Here is a 5,958-nt window from a genome sequence, read left to right as displayed (position 1 = left end):
AATGTGGTATTATAAATCATTACAGAAAAACTTGCTGGAACAGCTAGCTGACCAGAGACAAAAAATTAGATCAATACTTAATCCCTTACACTAGAATAAATTATTGATGAATAAACAATTTAAATGCAAGCTCTGGATGAAAACATGAATGAATACATGTGCAATCTTGGAGTAAATACAGAACTCTAAACATTGCACAAAAGCTAGAAACCAGAAATGAAAGAACAAATAAATATTATTTCACTAAAACACTTATCAGTAGGGGCTTCTCTGTTGGTCCAGTGGCTAAAGCTCCATGCTCTAATGCAGGGGACCTGGTTTTGATCACTGGTCAAGGAATTAGATCCCACATGCCATAATTAGGAGTTCACATGCTGCAACTAAAAATTCACACATGCCACAGCAAAGATCAAAGATCTTACATGCCACATCTAAGACCTGGCACAGCAAAAAATAAATAAATAAATGCTTTAATAACTTAAATAAAAAACACATTTATAACTTAGAACATGACAACAACTTTTTTAAAAGGATAATAGGGAAAATACTTGCAACATAGATGATAAATGATTAATGACTTGAATATATAAAAACCCTAAAAAATTAACAGGAAATAGCTAAATTCTATTACAGAAGAGTGGACAAAGGACATTAATAATCACTTCAAAAAAGAAGTATGAATGACTAAAAACACATGAGTAAAATGTTACAATTTTAGTAGTGACAAAATTATACAAAAATTACAAAATGCTGTTTTTCCTAAAGCAGATTAACAAAGATTTAAAAGAATGAATAACACCTAGTGCTGATGATTGTATGGGTAAAATGGGTCCACTCATACAAACACGGTGCACGTATAAAAACAGTAAAACATGCAAATGCATTTTGATAATATAAATCAGAAGCCTTAAAATGCATATTTTTAATCCAAAAATATCCCCTTTCAAGATGCTACCTTAAGGAAATAATCTGACAAATTTACAAATATATATATATACACACACACACACACACACATATATATATATATACACACACACACATATATGTATATACACACACAAAAAATGTTCATTCTATCACTGTTTATAATATCATATAACCTAAAACAACTTAATATCTATCCATTTGGATTAGCTTCATAGATTATGGCACATTCTTGCAATGCAATTGCTGTTCAGTCCCTCAGTTGTGTCCAACTGTTTATGACCCCATAGACTGCAGCACATCAGGCTTCCTCATTCTTCACCATCTCTCAGAGCTTGCTCAAACTCATGCTGATTGAGTCAATGATACCATCCAACCATCTCATCCTCTGTTGTCCCCTTCTTTTCCTGCCTTCAATCTTTCCCAGCATCAGGGTTTTTCTAATGAGTTGGCTCTTCACATCAGTGGCCAAAGTATTGCAGTTTCAACTTCCGCATCAGTCCTTCCATTGACTATTCAGGACTTATTTCCATTAGGATTGACTGGTTTGAACTTGCAGTCCCAGGGACTCTATAAAGAGTCTTTTCCAACACCTCAGTTCAAAAGCATCGATTCTTCAGTGCTCAGCCTTCTTTATGGTTCAACTCACATCCATACAGGACTACTGGAAAAACCATAGTTTTGACTAGACAGATCTTTGTTGGCAAAGTAATGTCTCTGCCTTTTAACATGCCGTCTAGGTTTGTCATAGCTTTTCTTTCAAGAAATAAGTGTCTTTTAATTTCATGACTGCAGTCACCATGTGCAGTGATTTTGGAGCCCAAGAAAATAAAGCCTGTCACAGTTTTCATTGTGTCCCTATTTGCAATGAAGTGATGGGACCAGATGCCATGATCTTAGTTTTCTGAATGTTGAGTTTTAAGCCAACTTTTTCACTCTCTTCTTTCACTTTCATCAAGAGGGTCTTTAGTTCCTCTTCGCTTTCTGCCATAAGTGTGGTATCCTCTGCATATCTGAGGTTATTGCTATTTCTCCCAGTAATCTTGATTCCAGCTTGTGCTTCATCCAGCCCAGCATTTTGCATGATGTACTCTGCATATAAGTTAAATTAGCAGGGTGACAATATACTGCCTTGATGTATTCCTTTCTGAATTTGGAACCAGTCCATTGTTCCATACCTAATTCTAACTGTTGCTTATTGACCTGCATACAGATTTCTCAGGAGGCAGGTAAGGTAGTTTGGTATTCCCATCTGTTTAAGAATTTTCCACAGTTTGATATGATCCACACAAGGCCTTTAGCATAGTCAGTGAAGCAGAACTAGATATTTTTTGGAATTATCTTACTTTTTCTACAATCCAACAAATGTTGGTAATTTGGTCACTGATTCCTCTGCCTTATTTAAGTCCAGCTTGTACATCTGGATCCTCAGTTCACATACTATTGAAGCCTAACTTGAAGGATGTAAGCATTGCCTTGCTAGTATGTGAAATGAGTGCAATTGTGTGGTAGTTTGAACACTCTTTGGCATTGCCCTTCTTTGGGACTTGAATGAAAACTGACCTTGATGGAAATAAATAAGAGGCTGAGAGAGGTTAGCAGAAGGACTTAGATCCATATTTATTTATATGCAGGGCTTAACTTCCTCTGAGTAGACACATGTCAAGGATTCAACTACATGGAGTAATCAAATTTGTTTCAAGACATGCTTAATATGTGCTATAATCAATCAAACCCCTTATGATCTGAGAGTCTAGAGAGCAGAGCACACATGACAGTTAAAAAGTCTTTACAAAAGGGTGGTGAATTCTGTCTGTATCCTATAATCAACAGAGATATCACCACCAAACTGCCTGAATATTCAATACATGTGAATTCTGCTCCAGTACAGCTTTTTCTGGACTGTGACATTGATCACCTGCTCAGACTCTTCAATTTGTCTCTTCTTCTATATTGATCTCTGACTATTTGCAGGTCATCCCCTTCAAGTATATTAAAATATAAGAAATTGCCAATATTTATCCATTTTGTACCAACTGAAAAGACAATTCCACATGTTCAAACTTCCTATTTGAAAGCAAAACAAAACAATTCCTCCATGTCAACATTCTGAAATACTTTTTTTTGCACTCATTGAGGCAAATGTCTTGCTCCTCTGCTGCCTGCATTGCAGATACTACAAATGAGCTGTAAGTTGCTGCTGTTGGCAATGTGAATGAAGAAGGTATTCATCAAACTTATTGTACAAATTTTAATATTTATAGAGATTTCAGTAAAGCTAGTCACTATTGCTACAAGTCTGACAAGTTCACATCCATGAACAAATTTTCAAGTTATTGTTCTCATCTTAAAGCAGGGATAAGAATGGAACCTGCCTCATATGATTATTGTTGTTTAGCTGTTCAGTCATATCTAAATTTTTGTGAAACCATGGACTATAGCCTGCCAGCCTCCTCTGTCTATGGGATTTCCCAGGCAACAATATTGCCATTTCTTTCTACAGGGGAATCTTCCTGAGCTAGGAATCATGCCTGCATCTTTTGCGTTGCAGGCTGATTCTTTACTGCTGAGCCACCAGAGAAGCCTAGGATATTTACATGAGATAATACATGTGAAACATATTTAATACAGGCAGACACATAACAAATGCTCAACTAAGAGCTTTCTAGCCTCTTAAAAAAAACATTTTTTATTATTTAGCATAATCTTTAATCATGAGATAGAGTCTAGACACCAGAATTGCAAAATAGGCAGCCCTTTGCAATTTGCAGTGGGAAAAAGGCAGAGGAAATGCTTTGCTCTAAAGTCTCCATGAAAGGGCCCAGCTATTCAGCATCTGACCAGCCATTCTACTCGCCTTTCAATCCCAGTGAAAGTGAATTATACAGTCATTTGAAGTACAGACCGAATTACAGGGCAAAAGAGAGCTCCCCTTTCTACAATTACATCTAGGGAATATTATTTTGTCTATGCAAAGAAGAAACATTATTCTTAGAGAATTATTTACCACAGTTTATAAACTGACCTTGTAAGATTTTAAAAAATGCAATCCTCAATTAGGCCTTGAAAATATAAAGTGGATATAGCTACAGTTGAAGGCACTTCATTTGGGTTTACAACAGCTCAAGTAACTTTTCCTGGCCAGCAGCTAAAACAGCTGATGAATGTCAGTGGCCAGAGATTCAGGCTTGGGGCATCCTCAGCTAAGGTGAAACAGATGCCTGGCAGCTTTCTAAAACAGCTTAGCAGCCAAATGAGGGTAAACCATTATAGCAAACAAAGGACAAAACTTGAAGTTTTCTATGTAAGATTCCAAGATGTCAGTCTCTAAGCCAGGTCAGAAAACCTTCTGAAGTCTGGAAAATTTTTTCTTTGAAATGACTCTCAAGTATTTGTTCCAAAGTTTAAAGGGAAAGCATAGCCAGTGGCACCTGCAATTGACAAGAATGCAAGGTGTGCCAAAGGCCTACTCTGACTACTTTGGGCACCAGAATGTTAACTGCAATCACCATTTTAAAAAACCTCTTTCTTAATACTGGATTGAATTCTTCATAAAAGCAAAATATATATATATATATATATATATATATATATAAAATTGCCAAATTCTAGACCCTGTCAAATTTCTACTATTCTTTTCTCAACTAATTCTGAAATTATTCCCCCAGGCAGACAGTAAATAAATTAGGTCCAGTAGAAAAGATCCTAAGCTTCACACACCAGATCTAAATTCAACATTTATAAGGCATAAGACATTGAGCAAGTTGCCTTGGTTTAAAAATCTGTAAACAATTAAAAAAAAACTGTAAAAATTATTAAAAACATACTTATTTCACAGGATTATTGTGACAATTAATATGCAACTTGACAAAGTGCTTGGCCTATAAACTCTGCTTAATAAATATCGGTTCTTTTATTATTTTTAAATTATGTTTTACTTGATCTTAACCAGATCGCCTCTTCTGTTAATCATCATTCCTTCTTTTTTGGCTGAATCCTACTGCAGTCTGTATTGGTTACAATCAGCAGAGAGCTCTATCTTTATGCACGATTGCTCAAAACATTGGGTGTTCATTAACTCTGTCTACCACTCTGGCCATTTATGTCCTCATTAGCTAGTGCACAGATTCATATATAGCCAGAATTTAAGGCTCTCTTCCAATCAGCACTCTGAAAAAAAAAAAAAAGCCTGCTGCTGTCCAGAAAAAAAAAAAAAAACCTTTTCTCTCTTTCACCTCCAGGCTAAATGGAAAGAGGAGTTTTATAGTTTGCCCAGTATTTGGCTGCACACCACCCAAAAGCATTCAACCATTACTAAATTAAAAATGACTTTGTGGTGTTCACTTCAGCAGCATATATGCTATAATTGGAATGATTCAGAAAAGATTAACATGGCCTCTGAACAAGAATTACATACCAATTCATGAAGCATCTCATAATTTAAAACAGGCACTTTCATATATTGTGCTGAAAGTGAAAATGATTAACAGTGAATCCAACAATATCTTCCCAAATTGCAAATGTACTTACCTCTTGATCCAGCAATCCCAAGTCTAGAAATTTATCCTTTACATATACTGTTCACACGTATGAAACGATGTATTTAAAATGCAAACAGAAAAAACGAGGGTGTTCTCTATATATTGATACAGAAAAATATTAAAAATATGTAATAAAATACTGTTTCAAGATATGAAAAGTAGTATGTCTTAGATTAATATAAGAAAGGGGCATGAGAATATATATTCACATTTGCTTGCATTTTCATAAAAAAGAATAAACTAATAAAAATGATTGCCTATAGCAAGGATAGAAAATTATAGCCAGCAGACCTGGTGCCTATTTTTATAAATAAAGTTTTGTTGGAACACAGCCATGCCATTTGTTCTACATTGTCTATGGTTGCTTTTGCACTGCAATGGCAGAATTGAATAATTGCAACAATGTCCAGAAGGCTTGCAAGCCTAAAATATTTATTACTTGGGCCTTAACAGAAAGTTTTCCAACTCCTGACAATGCAGTAGGGGGAAT

General features: G+C 35.4%; 1 non-coding gene across 1 annotated transcript; it reads left to right on the top strand.

The window, feature by feature from the left end:
• The first annotated feature begins 5,263 nt into the window (after window positions 1-5,263).
• LOC139181779 (U6 spliceosomal RNA) lies at window positions 5,264-5,370 on the top strand. The gene has a single exon (XR_011565520.1). It is a non-coding gene; the product is annotated as a U6 spliceosomal RNA (small nuclear RNA).
• Window positions 5,371-5,958: the final 588 nt, after the last annotated feature.

The sequence above is a fragment of the Bos indicus genome, chromosome X, assembly GCF_029378745.1.
Source record: "Bos indicus isolate NIAB-ARS_2022 breed Sahiwal x Tharparkar chromosome X, NIAB-ARS_B.indTharparkar_mat_pri_1.0, whole genome shotgun sequence".
In the NCBI taxonomy this organism is placed as follows: Eukaryota; Metazoa; Chordata; class Mammalia; order Artiodactyla; family Bovidae; genus Bos; species Bos indicus.
The sequence above is the reverse complement of the archived record's forward strand: the minus strand, read 5'-3'. Positions and strand labels throughout refer to the sequence as shown.